At 48.2% G+C, this 18,570-nt stretch overlaps 1 protein-coding gene across 1 annotated transcript in view; it reads right to left on the bottom strand.

Moving 5' to 3' along the window:
* Positions 1-18,570, bottom strand: part of LOC132402321 (collagen alpha-1(XI) chain-like) — a 404,241-nt gene that overhangs the window by 367,777 nt on the left and 17,894 nt on the right. The gene's annotated exons all lie outside the window — the stretch shown is intronic.

Below are 18,570 nucleotides of genomic sequence, written 5' to 3'. Positions count from 1 at the left end.
TGTTATGTTGAAGTTATCTAAGACATTAGTGAGGCCTAATTTGGAGTACTGTGTGTAGTTTTGGAAAGATGTAAACAAAGTTGATAGAGTACAGTGAAAATTTACGAGAATGTTGCCAGGTCTAGAGGACCCGAGTTATAAAGCGAGATTGAATAGATTAGGATTATATTCTTAGAACATTGAAGATTGAGAGGACATTTGGAGGTATAGAAAATTATGAGAGATATACATAGGGTAAATGCAAGCAGGATTTTTCCATCCAGGTTTGGTGGATCTACAACTGGAGGTCATGGGTTAAGAGAAAGGATTTTTTTATATGCTGTACTTCTCTTTGAATTTATATTGTAGTCCTCTTGAAATGAATGTTAACATCACATTTGCCTTCCTCAGCACTGACTCAACCTGCAAATGAACCTTTAGTCCAGGTCCTTTTGGACCTCAGATTTGTGAATTTTCTCTTAATTTAGAAAATATTCTGTGCTTTTATTTCTACTACCTAAGCACATGACCATACACTTCCTAACACTGTATACCATCTGCTATTTTATTGCCCATCCTAATCTATCTGTCCTTATGTAGCATCTATACTCCTCAAATCTACCTGCCACTCCACCTATCTTCATATCATCCACAAACTTTGCAACAAAGCCATCAATTACATCATCCAAATCATTGATATATTAATTTAAAAGGAATTGGTCACAACACAGAGCCCTCTGAAATACCACTAGCCAATGGCAGCCAATCAGAAAAGTTTCCTTTTATTCCCATTCTTTGCCTCCTGCTAATCAACCACTGATTTATCCATGCTAGAATCTTTCCTGTAATACTATGGGCTCGTAGCTTGTTACGCAGCCTCATGTGTGGCACCTTGTCAAAGGCCTTCTGAAAATCCAAATACACATCATCAACTGATTGTCCTTTGTCTATCCTGTTTGTTATTTCTTCAAAGAATTCCAATGGATTTGTCAAGCAAGACTTTCCATTGTGGAAATTATGCTGACTATGGTCTACTTTATCGTGTGCCTCCAAGCACCCCAAAACCACATCCTTAAAAATCAACTCAAACATCTTGCTAACCACTGAGGTCAGACTAACTGGCCTATAATTTCCTTTCTACTGACTCTCTCCCTTCTTGAAGAGTGAAGTGATGTTTTGCAGTTTTCCAGTCCTCTGGTACCATGCCAGAATGATTTGATTCTTGAAAGATTATTACTAATGCCTTCACATTCTCTTCAGCCACCCCTTTCAGAACTCTGGAGTGAACACCATATGGTGCAGGTGACTTATCTACCAGGTCTTTCAGTTTCCCAAAACCCTTCTCTCTAGTAAAGGCAATTCATACACTTCTGTTCCCTGACTTCTTGAACTTCCATGATACTGCTCCTGTCTTCCACAGTGAAGACTGATGCAAAATACTCGTTCAGTTTGTCCTTCATTTCCTTGCCCCCATTACGACCTCTCCACCATTGTTTTCCGGCAGTCTGATATCCACTCACCTCTCTTTCACATTTTATGTAGCCAAAGAACTTTATATATAAATAATGCCGTTATCTCCATTCACTCACACAGCCACAATAGCCAACTTCTCTGTTGTTCTCAAGGGTACAGGGATATCAGATTGTACCATGTCTTTTTAGAGTTATTGGTCTGAAAGGTGGCTGTTCTTAAGGAGCTACATTACCAAAAGCTACGGCTCCTGCTTAGGAACTCAGCCTCACTGTCTCGGAGCTGCAGCCCACCATGTTAAAGCTCCCTCCAGACAGAATTCAAAATGCAACAGAATTAACTTGATCACAACACTCATCAGTCTTTCGAAGAGCTATGAGAAAGAAGTAGGTACAGAGGAGATATCAGAGGTAAGTTTTTTTTACTCAGAGAGTGGTGAGTGCGTGGAATGGACTGCCGGCAACAGTGGTGGAGGAGTTCTGGTCATCGAGTTAGAGGAAAACAGTTCTGGTCACCGGATTATAGGAAAGATGTCAACAAAATAGAGAGAGTACAGAGATTTACTAGAATGTTACCTGGGTTTCAGCACCTAAGTTACAGGGAAAGATTGAACAAGAACAAGCGGCCAGTGAGTGAGTGGGCCAGTAAAGGAGTGGAGATTTGAGGCTTTGACTCGAGAGATCTGGGCAGTTTTGGCAGTTGGACTGTGCAATCAAGTCAATCAAGATTTGAATAACTAGCAGAAAGCTGTTGATTAGACAATCAAGATTTGAATAGCTAAGACTCAGCAGAAAGCAGCTGATTGAGCAATCGAGGTCAGGTGACCAAACAGTTTGAAAAGCTCAAACAAATAAATAGACGGGTAGCTCAAGCAGAGCGGCCAGTGAGTGAGTGGCCAGTGAAGGAGTGGAGATTTGAGGCTTTGACGAGCTTGTTCCCAGTTAGTCTTTGCAGTGCCTCCTGAGACGGTGATTTGCCTCTCCTGTGAGATGTGGCAGTCTTGGGGGAACTCCCCTCTCCTGCAGAGTCACATCTGCCAGAAGTGCTTGCGGCTGGGCGATCTGGAAGACTGTGTGAGGAATCTGGAGCAGCAGCTGGATGACCTTCGACTCATAAGGGAGAGTAAGGCAGTCATAGATGAGAGCTACAGGGAGGTAGTCACACCTAGGCTGCTGGAAGCAGGTCATTGGGTAACAGTCAGAGGAGGGAAAGTGAAGGTGAGTAGGCAGGTAGTGCAGAGCTCCCCTGTAGCCATTCCCCTGAATAATAAGTTTACCGTAATGGATACTGTTGGCGAGGACGACCGACCAGGTGTGAGCCACGGTGGCAGGGCCTCTGGCACTGAGTCTGACCCTGTGGTGCAGAACGATGGGACGGAAACGAGGAGAGCTGTCGTCATTGGAGACTCTATAGTTAGGGGAGCAGACAGGAGATTTTGTGGACGTGAGAAGGACACCCGCATGGTTTGTTGCCTCCCGGGTGCCAGGGTCCAGGATGTCTCTGACCGGGTGCATGATGTACTGTTACGAGAAGGAAAGCAACCAGAAGTCATGATACATGTTGGTACCAACGACATAGGCAGGAAGAGGGATGAGGTCCTGAAGTGTGAGTTTCGGGAACTAGGCAGAAGGCTGAAGAACAGGACCTCAAGGGTGGCGTTCTCAGGATTGCTGCCAGTATTACGTGATAGTGATGGTAAGAATTGGAGGAGATGGCAGTTGAATGCATGGCTGAGGAGTTGGTGCAGGGCGCAGGGTTTTAGATTTTTGGAACATTGGGATCTCTTCTGGGGAAGGTGGGACCTGTACAGATTGGATGAGTTGCACCTAAACTCGAGGGGGAGCAATATTCTTGCTGGTAGGTTTGCTAGCATGGTTTGGGAGGATTTAAACTAATTTGCAAGGGGGATGGGACCCGGAACAATAGAATAGTGAAAGAAGTGCATGGAGTAAAGCCAGATCTAACATATAGAGAGGCTTTGAGGAAAGAGTAGCAGAATAAAGGGTATAAAGGTAGTAAGGTAGAAGGGCTAAAGTGTGTGTACTTCAATGCAAGAAGCATCAGGAACAAAGGTGATGAACTGAGAGCTTGGATACATACATGGAATTATGATGTAGTGGCCATTACAGAGACTTGGCTGGCACCAGGGCAGGAATGGATAGACAATAGACAATAAATGCAGACGCAGACCATTCAGCCCCTCGAGTCTGCACCGCCATTCTGAGATCATGGCTGATCATTCACTATCAATACCCAGTCCCTGCCTTGTCCCCATATCCCTTGATTCCCCTATCCATCAGATATCTATCTAGCTCCTTCTTGAAAGCATCCAGAGAATTGGCCTCCACCGTCTTCCGAGGCAGTGCATTCCACACCTCTACAACTCTCTGGGAGAAGAAGTTTTTCCTCAACTCTGTTTTAAATAACTGACCTCTTATTCTCAATCCATGCCCTCTGGTACTGGACTCTCCCAACATCTGGAACATATTTCCTGCCTCAATCCTATCAAATCCTTTAATTATCTTAAATGGTTCAATCAGATCCCCTCTCAATCTCCTCAATTCCAGTGTGTACAAGCCCAATCTCTCCAATCTCTCTGCGTAAGACAGCCCTGCCATCCCAGGAATCAACCTAGTGAATCTACGCTGCACTTCCTCAATTGCCAGAATGTCCTTCCTTAAACCTGGAGACCAAAACTGTACACAATATTCCAGGAGTGGTCTTACCAGGGCCCTGTACAAATGCAAAAGGACATCCTTGCTCTTGTACTCAATTCCCCTTGTAATAAAGGCCAACATTCCATTTGCCCTCTTCACTGCCTGTTGCACTTGCTCATTCACCTTCACTGACTGATGAACTAGGACTCCTAGGTCTCTTTGCATTTCTCCCTTACCTAACTCTACACCGTTCAGACAATTCTCTGCCCTCTTGTTCCTGCTTCCAAAGTGGAGAACTTCACATTTATTCACATTGAATGACATCTGCCAAGTATCTGCCCACTCACCCAGCCTATCCAAGTCTCCCTGTATTCTCCTAATGTCCTCTTCGCATGTCACACTGCCACCCAGTTTAGTATCGTCAGCAAACTTGCTGATATAGTTTTCAATGCCCTCATCTAAATCATCGACATAAATCGTAAAGAGCTGTGGTCCGAATACGGAGTCCTGTGGTACCCCACTAGTCACCTCCAGCCAGTCCGAGAAACACCCATTCACTGCTACCCTTTGCTTTCTATCTGCCAACCAGTTTTCTATCCATGTTGAAACCCTGCCCCCAATGCCATGAGCTCTGATTTTACTCACCAATCTCCTATGTGGCACCTTATCGAATGCCTTCTGAAAATCTAGGTACACTACATCCACCGGCTTACCCTCGTCTAACATCCTTGTTACACCCTCAAAAAACTCCAACAGATTAGTCAAGCATGATTTGCCCTTGGTAAATCCATGCTGGCTCGGCCTAATCCTATTACTGCCATCAAGATATGCCACTATTTCATCCTTAATAATGGACTCAAGCATCTTCCCCACGACTGACATTAGGCTAACAGGGCGATAGTTCTCTGTTTTCTCCTTCCCTCCCTTCTTGAAAAGTGGGATAACATTAGCCACTCTCCAATCTTCAGGAACTGATCCTGAATCTGAGGAACATTGGAAAATGATTACCAATGCATCCGCAATTTCCTGAGCCACCTCTTTTAGAACCCTCGGATGCAGATCATCTGGACCCGGGGATTTATTAGCCTTCAGTCCTACCAGTCTACTCATCACAGTTTCTTTCCTAATGTCAATCTGTTTCAATTCCTCTGATATCTTATGACCCTGGCCCATCCATACATCTGGGAGATTGCTTGTGTCCTCCCTGGTGAAGACAGATCTAAAGTACGCATTAAGTTCTGTTGCCATTTCCCTGTTTCCCATAACAATTTCTCCCAATTCATTCTTCAAGGGGCCAACATTGTTCTTAACTATCTTCTTTCTCTTCACATAGCTAAAAAAGCTTTTGCTATCCCCTTTTATATTCCTGGCTAGACTGAGCTCATACCTGATTTTTTTCTCTCCGTATTGCTTTTTTAGTTAAGATCTGCTGTTCCTTAAAACTTTCCCAATCATCTGTATTCCCACTCATCTTAGCCCTGTCATACTTCTTTTTCTTTAATGCTATACAATCTCTGACTTCCTTTGTCAACCACTGTGGCCCCTTCCCCCTCTTTGAATCCTTCCTTCTCATTGGAATGAACTGCTTTTGCATCTTTTGTATTATCCCCAAGAATATCTGCCACTGCTGATCCACTGTCTTTCCTGCCAGGGCATCTGCCCATTTAACTTTGGCCAGTTCTTCCCTCATGGCTCCGTAGTCTCCTTTATTTAATTGCAACACTGACACCTCTGATCTGCCCTTATCTCTCTCAAATTGTAGATAAAAACTTATGTTATGATCACTACTTCCTAATGGCTCCTTTACTTCAAGATCACTTATCAATTCCTGTTCATTACACATCACCAAGTCCAAAATAGCCTTGTTCCTGGTTGGCTCAAGCACAAGCTGTTCCAAAAATACATCCCTTAGACACTCCACAAACTCCCTATCCTGGGGTCCAGCACCTACCTGATTCTCCCAGTTCACCTGCATGTTGAAATCTCCCATAACGACTGCATTACCTTTAGCACAAGCCATTGTTAACTCCCTAATCAATTTGTACCCAATATCCACTCTACTGTTTGGGGGCCTGTACACAACACCCATTAGGGTCTTTTTACCCTTACTGTTCCTCAGCTCAATCCACACAGACGCCACTTCCCCTGTTCCTAAGTCACCCCTTGCTAAGGACTGAATCTCATTCCTCACCAACAGGGCCACCCCACCCCCTCTTCTCATATTTCTGTCTCTACAATAGCACGTATACCCTGGTACACTCAATTCCCAGGCCTGATCCCCTTGCAGCCATGTCTCCGTTATCCCAACAATATCGTAGTTCCCCATTTTCATCTGAGCTTCAAGCTCATCTGTCTTATTTCTGACACTACGCGCATTCAAGTATAGAATTCTTAGCCCATTCCTCCTCTCTTTGCTTAAAACATTGTCTATTGTACCTAACCCAGCTCCTTGAACTTCCATCGGGCTAACTGCACCTTGAATTTTGATGACCTTCTCAAGATCACCCAAACCTTCTACACATTTAACCCCATGCTCCTTCTGACCAACCCTCTGTACATGTAACTTTTCCAACACATGTTCTGTCTCACCTTTCTCCTTTACACAATTAATATTTGGGAAACATGTATTCCCCACCTGTCCCTTATCCTTCATCATATCATCTTCTCTCATATTCTGGATCCCTGCCCCCTGCACATCTAGTTTAAACCCCCCCGAGCAGCACTGCCAAACATTCCTGCAAGAATGTTAGTACCCCTCCCGTTCAGATGTAGACCGTCCCTTCGAAACAGAACCCAACGTCCCTGGAACAAAGACCAATTATCCAAAAACCTGAACCCTTCCTTCCTGCACCATGCTCTCAGCCTCGTATTAATGTGCATAATCATTCTATTCTTCGCCTCACTTGCACGTGGCATAGGTAGCAATCCCGAGATTGTCACCCTGGAGGTCCTGCCTTTCAGCTTCACTCCTAACTCCCTGAACTCTCTAAGCAGGACCCCCTCACTCACCTTACCTACATCGTCGGTCCCTACATGGACCACTACATCTGGGTTCATGCCCTCGTTCTCAAGAATAGCCTGCACCCAATCTGAGATGTCCCGGACCCTGGCACCAGGGAGACAACATACCATCCGAGACTCCCGATCTGCCCCACAAAATCTCCTATCTGCCCCCCGACTATAGAATCCCCTAAAACTATCGCACTCTTCTCTTCCCTCCTCCCCTTCCTAGTTGAGGGTTCAACCTCTGTGCCAGAGGCAGGACCACTACAACTCATTCCTGGTAGGTCATCCCCATCAACAGTATCCAGTACAGGATACTTATTGTTAATGGGAATGGCCGCAGGGGCGCTCTGCTCTCTCTGCCTGCTCCCCCTGCCTCTCTGGACCGTCACCCATCTGCCTACTTCTTGATTTTTTGGTGTGACTACCTCCTGATAACTCCTATCTATCTCTGCCTCTGCCTCCCGAATGATCCGTAGTTCATCCAGCTCCCGCTCCAACTCCCTAACTCGGGCTGATAGGAGCTGCAGCTGGACGCACCTTTTGCAGGTGTGGTCATCAGGAACAACTGTGTTGACCCTGACTTCCCACATACTGCATACAGAGCACACCACTGCTCTGACTGTCTCCCCCATACCTGAACTGGATTAATAGAATAAGTCTAAAAAGCACCTAGCGACCTTACCTTCTTCCCCTCAGCGAGCAATCACACAGGCTTACCGAAGTCCCCTTACGCCGAAGCCCACTTAGCCAAAGCCCAGGACTCTGCTTCCACGGACTCCGCTGCCCGCTCTGAAAAGAAGTCCTGCCTTTTAAAGTGCGCGCTCGACGCTGACGTCACTCGCGCCTGCATAGTTCCCCCTCCTCCACAGGTATTGACCAGGTAGGCTTAAATCCTACTGACACGGTCGAATTCTCTGAGCTCCCAGCTGAATCACAAGCTGTAACTTCCTCCCGATTCAAAATATTCCTGGATTTCAGTACTTTAAAAGGGATAGAGAGGGGTGGCATTATTGGTCAGGGATACTATTACAGCTGCAGAAAGGGTGGGTAATGTAGCAGGATCCTCTTTTGAGTCAGTATGGGTGGAAGTCAGGAACAGGAAGAGAGCAGTTACTCTGCTGGGGGTATTCTATAGGCCCCCTGGTAGCAGCGGAGATACCGAGGAACAGATTGGGAGGCAGATTTTGGAAAGGTGCAAAAATAACAGGGCTGTTATCATGGGTGACTTTAACTTCCCTAATATTGATTGGCACTTGATTAGTTCCAAGGGTTTAGATGGGGCAGAGTTTGTTAAGTGTGTCCAGGATGGATTCCTGTCACAGTATGTTGACAGGCCGACTAGGGGAAATGCCATAATAGATCTAGTCTATTGTCATAATAGATCTATTGTCATAATAAGTCATAATAGATCTAATAGACCTCTACTTTTCATGATTTTTATTAATGACCTGGATGTGGGGGTAGAAGGGTGGGTTGGCAAGTTTGCAGATGACACAAATGTTGGTGGTGTTGTAGATAGTGTAGAGGATTGTTAAAGATTGCAGAGAGACATTGATAGGATGCAGAAGTGGGCTAAGAAGTGGCAGATGGAGTTCAACCTGGAGAAGTGTGAGGTGGTACACATTGGAAGGACAAACTCCAAGGCAGAGTACAAAGTAAATGGCAGGATACTTGGTAGTGTGGAGGAGCAGAGGGATCTGGGGGTATATGTCCACAGATCCCTGAAAGTTGCCTCACAGGTAGATAGTGTAGTTAAGAAAGCTTATGGGGTGTAAGCTTTCATAAGTCGAGGGATAGAGTTCAAGAGATGCGATGTAATGATGTAGCTCTATAAAACTCTGGTTAGGTCACACTTGGAGTACTGTGTCCAGTTCTGGTCACCTCACTATAGGAAGGATGTAGAAGCACTGGAAAGGGTACAGAGGAGATTTACCAGGATGCTGCCTGGTTTAGAGAGTATGGATTATGATCAGAGATTAAGGGAGCTAGGGCTTTACTCTTTGGAGAGAAGGAGGATGAGAGGAGACATGATAGAGGTGTACAAGATATTAAGAGGAATAGACAGAGTGGACAGCCAGCGCCTCTTCCCCAGGACAACACTGCTCAGTACAAGAGAACATGGCTTTAAGTTTAGGGGAGGGAAGTTCAAGGGGGATATTAGAGGAAGGTTTTTCACTCAGAGAGTGGTTCGTGCGTGGAATGCACAGCCTGAGTCAGTGGTGGAAGCAGACACACTAGTGAAGCTTAAGAGACTACTAGACAGATATATGGAGGAATTTAAGGTGGGGGGTTATATGTGAGGCAGGGTTTGAGGGTCAGCACAACATTGTGGGCCGAAGGGCCTGTAATGTGCTGTACTATTCTATGTTCTATGTTAGGTCTTTATTCTTTGGAGCATAGAAGGTTGAGGGGGGACTTGATAGAGGTATTTAAAATTATGAGGGGGATAGATAGAGTTGACGTGGATAGGCTTTTTCCATTGAGAGTTGGGGAGATTCAAACAAGAGGACATGAGTTGAGAGTTAGGGGGCAAAAGTTTAAGGGTAACACGAATTTCTTTACTCAGAGAGTGGTAGCTGTGTAGAACGAGCTTCCAGTAGAAGTGGTAGAGGCAGGTTCGGTATTGTCATTTAAAGTAAAATTGGATAGGTATATGGACAGGAAAGGAATGGAGGGTTATGGGCTGAGTGCAGGTTGGTGAGACTAAGTGAGAGTAAGCATTCGGCATGGACTAAAAGGGCCGAGATGGCCTGTTTCTGTGCTGTAATTGTTATATAGTTATATGGATACGATAGGGTCTTTTAAGAGACTTTTGGACAGGTACATGCTTAGAAAAATAGAGGGCTATGGGTAAGCCTAGGTAGTTCTAAGGTAAGGACATGTTCGGCACAGCTTTGTGGGCTGAAGGGCCTGTATTGAGCAGTAGATTTTCTACGTTTCTAAAAGAGAAAGGATAGGACTCTCCTCCAGACAAGCAGGAAAGTCTGTGCAATGAAGCACCAGCATTGACCCTCCTGGTGAGCAGCCAGGCTGCTCTAAAGTTCCTCCATTCTAGAGAAAGACAAGGATTGGCTGTAAAACTCTTCACCCGGTCATCCCAGGCTGAGTGCTCCAGGTGGGAAAAGATTTACCAATGTTAACGGCCATATAAAACTGTCCCTGCACCCAGTAAAAGTTGCAAACATGAAATGACAAACCACCAGCCGCTGTCACTGCTGCAGCCCGAGCACAGCCTCAACAAAGCTTGGCAAAACAACTTTTTCCCAAGTAGTAAATTGCTGCAGCCTACTGTTAATGATGAGGCACCGTTCTCTTACACTTTCCTCTGTCCTCATCACCATTCTTCAGTGTTAATGCACAAAATAAATTGACATTTTCCAACAGTTCACAGACCACTGTCCATCCTAAGGTGAGACCCTCCCTCAGTACCAACCTCCATCAGTGTAAACTTCTCTCAGTACCTCTTTTTTTATTTACAAAACTGTAAAAGTTTATTTACACAACAAATACACAAAGTACTAACATTAAATATTTACAAGAGAGTGAATAAATTCAAATTAAAATATGATTACGACTGTCTGTAAACAGTCAATTCCCTGGGGGGCAAACACGAGGAAATCCACCAATGTACCCATTGTGACTGCATACTCCCTCTCCAAGGACAGCTGGGCATGAACGTATCCTAAGAAGAGGGACAGGCAGTTGGCCCTGGCACAGTCCTCAACTTTCCGCCACCTAGACCCATGAATGGCCATCTTGTCCAGGCCCAGAAGCAAGCCCACCAGGAGATCCTCCTCATGACCCACCCCTTTCCGTATTGGGTGCCCGTTGATGAGGAGAGCGGGGCTGAAGTGATCCAGAACCTAACCAGCAGTCCCTTCAGATGGTCAGACAGGAGTTGCAGCCTCTCAAACTCCATATAAGCATGGTACGGTGACTCCTCCCTCCCACAGAATGGACAGGTGGATGGAGTATCAGTGAACCTGCTCAAAAACCTGCTGCCTGGTCCTGCCTGATGCACCACCTTCTATAGGTTCCCCAATGTACAGGGAAGGGCCCCTGCATAAAGAGATTTCCACTGGGGACCCCCCTCCGCTGCCAGACGGTAGCATGGACCACCAAGGTGAGTCCGGTCGGCAGGCGAAGGCAGGGAAGTGAAAGGTGAGCAGGCGCAGCTCGCACAAGAAACGCTTCGGAGCATCACGGATCGGCATGGTGGGTATCCCCGCAAGACGGCTCACATTGTGCAGGACCCTCTCCCACGGGGTCTCCCGAGGCCTGGCTCCGAGCTTCGGAGCGTCACGGATCGGCACAGTGGGTATCCCCGCAAGACGGCTCACATTGTGCAGGACCCTCTCCCACGGGGTCTCCCGAGGCCTGGCTCCGAGCTTCGGAGCGTCACGGATCGGCACAGTGGGTATCCCCGCAAAACGGCTCACATTATGTGGGACCCTCTCCCGCGTGGTCTCCCGAGGCCTGGCTCCGACGAGCACTTCCAGCCCATCAAGTGGTGGTGCAGCTGGAACCCCTCCGCTTCCCTGAGCCCCCAATAGGATGGGGATCCTTTCCCCTCACAGCGAGAGCACCACCGCCTGCCAATGCAGGAACATCCTGTCTGGATGATACTAGACCCTGAGCCCTCAAAAGCTCTCAGTAAAACCAAGACAGTTCTCTCAAATTGGTGTGGCTGATGCTGTCCACTGGAAACCACGTACCCTCCTACAAGCAGTGTCCCTGGAGGAGAAGGGGCATCGCCAGTGCATGCCACCTCGGAGGGTGGTCACAGTACAGTTATCTCTGCAGGGTCCTGAGGTGGAGTGCCGCCAGCTGGGTGCACATGCACACCAATGACTGGCCAGCCTCTGCGATCAGAGTTCAGCGCTGCAGAGACCCAATGCTTCCAATTGCCCCAGAAGAAGTCCACCAGCCTCTTCTGGGCTCTGAAGTCAAAATAAATGAGCAGGGCTAAAGTAACCGGCCAGTACCATATCATGGAGGCAACCAGCTGACTTATAACTAATGTCCTTCCCAGGTTCAAGATCACACGAAGGAGGCCTGACCACCGTCCCAGCCCAGCAGAGCTCTTTGTCTCCAAATCCCTGCAGTACACCAGTCAGGCCTCCTCCATCGAACTCAGGTAGACCCCCAAGAAGAGGAGATGCGTGGTGCTTCACGCAAAAGGGCCTCAACCCCTCCGGAAGGAAGTCCGCCTGGCATTGACTCACCAAGAGGCCCGCGTTCTTCTCCCATTTGACCTATGCAGAGGACGCGGCTAAGCAGACCTGCTAGCATTCTCACAACCTCTGCAAGTCAACCGGGTCGGCGAAAGCCGAAAGGACGGCCTCCATGTCTGGTTTGCGTAGAAACAAACCCGTTAACCTCTCACAGAGAAGGCACAGGAATGGCTCCATACAAACAGAATACAACTGTACAGACATGGGTCACCCCCGACGCACCCCCTCCCAAAGCACAAGGTCACTGTCAAGGACCCATTAACCTTAACGAGGCATTCCACAGCAGTGTACAGCAGTCAAACGCGGGTCACAAAATGCTTGTAAAGTTCCAAAAAGGTAGTCATGGTCCATCCTGTCAAATGCCTTCTCAAGGGAGAGGAAGGCGACTGACAGTCCAGCCTCCCGGCACAGATAAATCAGATCCCGGACAAAGTGAATATTGTCCTGGATCGACTGCCTCGGGACCGTGCAGGACGGGTCAGGGTGGACCACTTCCGCCAGCACGGGGCCCAGACCACTGGCCACTGCCCGGGCAAAGACCTTGTACTCCGCACTGAGGAGGGATACTGGGCGTCAATTCCACAGGCAACAGAGATCCCCCTTCTTTGGCAGCAGGGCCACGTCTGCTCTGTGCGAGGAAAGGGGCATCTCACCCGTCGCCATGCACTCCCCCAATACCCCTGCATAATCAGTCCCTAGGAGGAATTCAGCGGTCAACTCATCCAGACCTAGGGACTTGCCTCTCTGTAGCTGCCTGAGGACACTGGTCAGCTCCACCAAAGACAGCGGGACACCTAGACACTCAGCACCCCCAGGGCTGACCCTCGGCAAGTCCTCCTACAGATCCTCCGTTCATCCTCACCGCACGGGTCCGGTGAGAAGACAGCCGGATCGTGACGGTGGAACTATGCTCTACCAGTAGCTTCACGAGCTGCCTGAGGACACCCTAGAAGGGTGAAGCGAGGTCCAGATGCCCACGACCTCACATAAGCACCTCGGGACCTCTTGGGGTGCAGGTACCTCAGCGCCTCCTCCTACATCCAGTACTCATCCCAGAGGGGCTGGTCCCCATTGGTCGGCTCTAGCCGGGACTCCAAGTCTACCAGCTCCTTCTCGAGCCGATCGATCCTGGATATCCGCTCAGTCCATCCGTGCACATACTCCTGGTAGGACAGTCAGATGCGAGCCCTTCCCACATTCCACCAGAGCCTCAGGGAGGGGAATCTCCCCTGCTTTTCCTGCCGGAATGAATTACGGAATGGGCCGACCTCCAGCAGACGGTTGTTGAAATGCCAGTACACTGACCCCAACCATGCGGGTGGTGCATTAGGCTCTGCCCACACCCGATGGTGGTCCCAGCAGGCAAACTGCCACATGGAGGCGGCTGACACCCGGGAAGCGTGCGCCCTAGACATATAGACTTGGTCGACCCGCAAGCCCTGACCCCTCTGTATCTCCTCGAGAAAGTACAGTAGTCGGTGTAAAGGCTTCGCCAGACTGTGACCAAGTCCCGTAACTTCCTCACCGAAGCTTAGTTATTCTGGGGACCAGTGCGATCCCTCTTCTCGAGGGTGCAATTGAAATTACCTCTAGGATAAAGCACTTGCAATGCTGACACCCACATCGGACCGGGCTCAGGGGCGTACACATTGACAAAGTGCATTCGTACACTGTCCTGACATCCGGTAGGGTGAAGCAGACGGCCTGGCACGTGTTCCTGAACCTTCGTTATTTCCTGCTGGAAAAAAAGGGGCCAACAAGATGGCCACCCCACTAGAAGTGGAGCTGAGGTGACTCATGTGGACCCCCATCCCTCGCCACTCCAGGAGCTAGTTGGATTCATCTCCTGGAACGGTGCGGGTATCTTGAAGGAAGGTCACTGCATATCTCATGTCCCAGAGGACAGAGAGATGATGGGACCTGTGGAGAGCCCCCTACCACCGTTGATGTTAAGGGTCGCAACACTTAACTCTATGACGCAGCTTATTGAGACCCCTCGCCAGAGCCCCTAGGGAAAGGAGCAGAGCTCTCCTTCGAGCCCTCTCCCGCCTTCACCCAACAACCCTTCCCCAGTGGCTCTGGGTGTCTCTTAATCTGCCACCTCTCCTCACGGGTCACCTCAACTCCCCTCCCCTTCTTTTGGAGGATTGTGCAGATAAACTGAATGACCTGACCAGTGACCAGTGATCAGTGGCCAATTGGGCCTTGAAAGGTTTCCTCCAGTAGTCCCTCACAAATGGCCAGATCCCCTCCAGAGAGATGGGCTGTAACTTGCTGCTGGAGTCCAGCACATCTGCCATCTCAACCGCAAAAGAATCCCTCTCTTCCCCTTCACAGTGTCCAACAATCTCACAGTCATCATCAAGCAGTCATTATCTGCAGTCAACATGACCACCTCACTCTTCACTGTGGCCCCAACAGGAGTCTCGTCCAAGGCTCTGCCCATCCCCAGGACCACTGACAGAGGGTGGCCCTGCCACCTCTGGATACAGAATTCCTCCCACATCCTGGATATGAGCTTGCTGGGTAGTACCCATCACCTTCCCTGGAATCAGCATAAGGAGAGTCCCCTCCCGCCTGACCCCTTGGGACACAGTCTCTCTGTTTAGGTAAGGAGGAAGGCAGAAGAAGGAAATTATAGACCAATTAGCCTGACCTCAGTGGCTGGGAAGATGTTAGAGTCAATTGTTAAGGATGAGGTGATGGAGTACTTGGTGACACAGGATAAGATAGGACAAAGTCAGCATGTTTCCTTCAGGGAAAATCTTACCTGACAAACCTGTTGGAATTCTTTGAGGAGATTACAAGTAGGATAGATAAAGGGGATGCAGGGATGTTGTATATTTGGACTTTCAGAAGGCCTTTGACAAGGTGCCACTCATGAAGCAGCTTACCAAGTTAAGAGCCCTTGGTGTTACAGGAAAGTTACTAACATGGTTAGAGCATTGGCTGATTGGTAGGAGGCAGTGAGTGGGAATAAAAGGTCACTGATTGGTTGCCAGTGACTAATGATATTCTGCAGGGGTCAGTGTTGAGACCACTTCTTTTTATGCTGTATATAAATAATTTAGATGATGGAATAGATGGCTTTGTTGTCAAGTTTTCAGATGATACAAGCATTGGTGGAGGGGCATGTAGTGTTGAGGAAACAGGTAGAATGCAGAAGGTTAGGAGAGTGGGCAAAAAAGTGGCAAATGAAGCACAACGTTGGAAAATGCATGGTCATGCACTTTGGTAGTAGAAATAAATGTTTGGACTATTTCCTAAACGGGGAGAAAATCCAAAAATCTGAGAGCAAGTGGACTTGGGAGTCCTTGTGCGGAACACCCTAAAGGTTAACTTACAGGGAGACTCGGTGGTGAAGAAGGCAAATGTCATGTTAGCATTCATTTCAAGAGGTCTAGAATACAAGAGCAGAGATGTGATGCTGAGGCAAAACAGAGATGCGGAGACATTTCTTTAACAATGAATTTGTTGCCACATATGGCTGTGGAAGCCAGGTATATTTAAGGCAGAGATTGATAGGTTCTTGATTGGACATGGCATCAAAGGTTTCCGGGAGAAGGCCAGGAAGTGGGTTTGAGGAGGATAAAAAAAAAAGGATCAGCCATGGTTGAATAGAGGAGCAGACTCAATGGGCCAAATGGCCTAATTCTGCTCCTATGTTTTCTGCTCTTATAGTCTTATGATTAGCTGTGTAGGATGGCAATCCAGGGTTGTTTCAGTTCCCCTCTTGGACAGCATGTTCCTCTGCAGGCCACCTGGCCTCAACTGAGGCAACAATCTGGGAAACTAATCCCACTGGTGACCCTATTTCTATAGGAAACCCCTGTTCTACAGGGGCTTTGCCCCTTCCCAGGGAACACACGCTCTGAGTGCACAGTCTCAGCTGAATGCAAATCTGTCTCTCCACACGGACCCTTTACAGTGGTGCAGCTCACCAGCCCAATGGACACGTGTTCAGGAGATGTCTCCCCAGCAGAGGACCCCTATATGACAGAGCTATCCTCCAGCTCGGAGGGAATATACTCTGCACATATGGCCTTTACCAGGGGTAAATCCTCCTGGCCCTTGATCTCTAGCATCATGGGACATGTTCTTCTACTGTTTCAGGCTGCAGATATACTGAGGCACGCTGACCTCCATTACAGAGGCATCCAAAGTCTCTGCCACCACTTCCTCCCCCCTCCCTCAATTTCCACAGGTTTCAGGAGCTACAGGACTCTCTAGACTCGGTTCAACTGCAACAAGCTGCTCCTTCACTGGGGGAGAAGCCTTCAGATGCTTTTTCTTCTTTCTCACCTTCCTGCCCACCAGCTGAACCCACCCCTCACCGTCACCCGCCACATGTCCAACCACAGCTTCCACAGCCAGTGGCACGGGGGGGGGGTGACAGGGGTGGGATAGCTGGGGGGGGGGGTCAGTGGAGGAAGACCCAGTGCTCCTCCTCCGAGGCAGAGTTGGCAGCCCGACAATTTGGCAATTCTTCTAAATATGCCCAAACTCCTTACAGGCTTGGCACCTCGGATGACCCATAGACCAGGGGATGGTAATGCTCCTCAAAATAACACTGAAGCCACCCCTTGGCATTCCTGCCCCACTCTAACTGCATAAGCAGACAGTGCTGGAATGAGAATGGGGGCTCATAACCCCATGGAGGAGCCCTGTATGGTATCGGGGTTATCTTTGAACGCACCTCACCGATGGAGTACAGACAGGGGAAGAGGGTCTTGTCACAGAAAGGGGTTGCACGTCAAAGAGTATTGCCACCTACATGGGGCCCATCACCTACTCCACCTTTAATCTCTGACTCTGGGCCAAAAACACACTCCTCGGTGACTTCAAATAGAAAGTAGTTTTCCCATTCAAAGCCGCTGATGCAACAATACCCTCACAGGCTACAACAGTCTCCGGCACAGCTTTTATGGTGACAATCCTACCGACTGAAGTAGGCACTGTAGAGCATTCTTTAAAGTCAGTAACTTGAACGGGTGGTCCTCTTCATCAGCTGCAACTCCCCACTATGACGCAGTTTGATTTCAAAAGTTCAACACAACCGCTGGGGTATTACAGTCTACACCCAGCAGAACACCAGCAAACAGTCAAAAAGAAACAGTTCAGGGATGAGATGGGATGGAACAAAAGGGGAAAAAGGAGTGGATAGGCAGGGAAGGCCATGCGGTGTAAAACACCTCAGCACCAATGAAAGCTTTTCTGAGCAGGTCCACTGTTCCTCTGACCACCCCAAAGTCCTCTTCACACAGAAACCCTGGGCTAGGCGCTCTGAACAGGAGGGGTTTTCCACTTTTAAAAATGGAATAAATCCGTCCCCACTCCTGGCAAAGTTAGACTCAAACTTTGGTAATCCACCACCTTCACTTCCTGTTCAGCGCTGAAGAAACATGGACCAAAAAACTTCACCAAACAGAATTTTTCTAGGCAAGGAAGCGGTTTCAGTCCACTGCCCAGACAACACTGCACACTCCCAAAGCCTTCTGGTGGTCTCCAAAACTGTTCTTTGGTGATTTTCCCAGCAAATTTTCAACTTTAGGAGAGAGAGCTCCAACAGTGTGAACCTCTCTCAGTACCACCCTTCTGTCAGTGTGACTCTCCATCAGTACCTATCTCACCCCTACTGTGGCTCTCCCTCAGTACGTAACCCCCCCACACACACATTGAGACACTTCCTACAGGGCCTATTTGAAAACCTTCCAATTGCCCACCAACCCACCAAAGATCCACGGCAGTGTCACCAATCATAACATTTCTTTCTTTAAAGCATAAGAAACAATGTTATGGAACAGCGCGAAATGTTGTCAGAGACATCAATAGCCTTTGGCAACATATTGTGTGAAAAACCTGTCTCGCACATCTCCTTTTCTTTAAATTTTCACCCTGTCGAATATTTGACATTTCCACCCTGGGCTAAGGCTCTGACTTTCTATTCAATCTATGCCTCCCACAATTTTATGATTTCTATCAGGCGGCCCCTCAGCCTCCAGCATTCAAGAGAAAACAACCCAACTGTGTTCAACCCATCCTTAAATCCTGGTGAACCTCTTCTGAATCCTCTCCTATCCTCCATCTCCTCACTGCAACACGGTAACCAAAACTGCATTCTCAAGGACTTTACCCCGAGATCACTGCTCCCAGAATATTCCACAACCTCTGTCTACCCTACCATCTACCTGACCTACACACTGTCTATCCTCCATCAACACCCA

This window comes from Hypanus sabinus, chromosome 11, assembly GCF_030144855.1.
Source record: "Hypanus sabinus isolate sHypSab1 chromosome 11, sHypSab1.hap1, whole genome shotgun sequence".
Classification (NCBI taxonomy): domain Eukaryota; kingdom Metazoa; phylum Chordata; class Chondrichthyes; order Myliobatiformes; family Dasyatidae; genus Hypanus; species Hypanus sabinus.
This window is presented reverse-complemented; position numbering and strand designations above follow the sequence as displayed.